General features: G+C 46.2%; 1 pseudogene; it reads left to right on the top strand.

Annotated features, from left to right (window-relative positions):
- The first annotated feature begins 248 nt into the window (after positions 1-248).
- LOC111735015 lies at positions 249-367 on the top strand (annotated as a pseudogene).
- The last annotated feature ends 823 nt before the right edge of the window (positions 368-1,190 follow it).

Below are 1,190 nucleotides of genomic sequence, written 5' to 3'. Positions count from 1 at the left end.
TCACTCATGCTCTGCCCTGGAGTTGGCGGGTGGCCAGCTCCAAGGGGTCCCGGCTATGAGGCAAGCCTGAGTGATCTTGATTCTGGTGGGCTTTCCAGGTCCACTAGCTGTAAATTGTTTTGCAGACAACGCCGACATCTGACATAGTGACCAGAAACACTACCTGGCCACACAGCGACACAGATCACGTTCGCCTAAGACAAAACCACAAAATACTGGCACTGATGGAGATAAAGAAGATGCACGTGATCTACAGCCACGTCACCCTGAATGTGCCCGATCCCGTCTGATCTCGGACGCTAAGCAGGGTCAGGCCTGGTTAGTACTTAGATGGGAGACCACCTAGGAAGACCAGGTGCTGTAAGTATAAAAAATAGAAAAATATAAGGGATTGCAATCTGTGAGGTCCTTGCAATTTGTGAGGTCAACCAAGGGTGGCCTTGCCTAAAAAAAAAAAAGATGATGCACATGAGCAGCCACCCACCTGGGTCACATTCAAGGCAACCTCTGAAGCGTCAGGCACATGTACCCCAGACCCCTGACCAAATCTCACTTCTGAGGACGTCTGTGGGGACAGCCCCTCAGCTCACAGTGCGCAGGTCATCACGCAGAGCACACTGCACACACACCCACCTAGAATAGTGTTCAGCACACATAGCAGGCGTTTTCCAAATCAGTTTTGGGGACCAGCATAGAGTCAACAACATTTTGTTTCATCCAGTGTAGATAATAACAAAAAAAAAATTATTATCTTTTGGGATGTTTTTGTACCAAAAGAAGTAGAAAGACCTAACCCGCACGAACAGAAGTACATCTGTTACTGTGCCACACGAAACGGCCGATGGATTGTCACCAAATCCACAGGCAGAATAAAATAAACAAAATTCACAGGAGAGGAACAGAGCTCTCTGAGAAAGGCTTCTCCAGATCTGCTGAAACTCAAATATCGGGACAGATTCCTATGACTGCCAGTCAAGAAACAATGGACAAAGACACAAAGAGCGAGTAAAACATGCCAAGACTCATTAATTTCACGGAAAACAAGAAGCTGGACAGGAAGGAAAAAATAAACTACTTTCGCTGTGTAGTTCAGATGTAAATAAGAGTCACACACTCCAAGTCACCTGAACGCCGAATATTAACCTAATCGAAATTATGTTCCTGTGTTGGGATTTCCTCTTCCAGAGTAG

The sequence above is a fragment of the Pteropus vampyrus genome, unplaced genomic scaffold, assembly GCF_000151845.1.
Source record: "Pteropus vampyrus isolate Shadow unplaced genomic scaffold, Pvam_2.0 Scaffold11637, whole genome shotgun sequence".
Lineage (NCBI taxonomy): Eukaryota > Metazoa > Chordata > Mammalia > Chiroptera > Pteropodidae > Pteropus > Pteropus vampyrus.
This window is presented reverse-complemented; position numbering and strand designations above follow the sequence as displayed.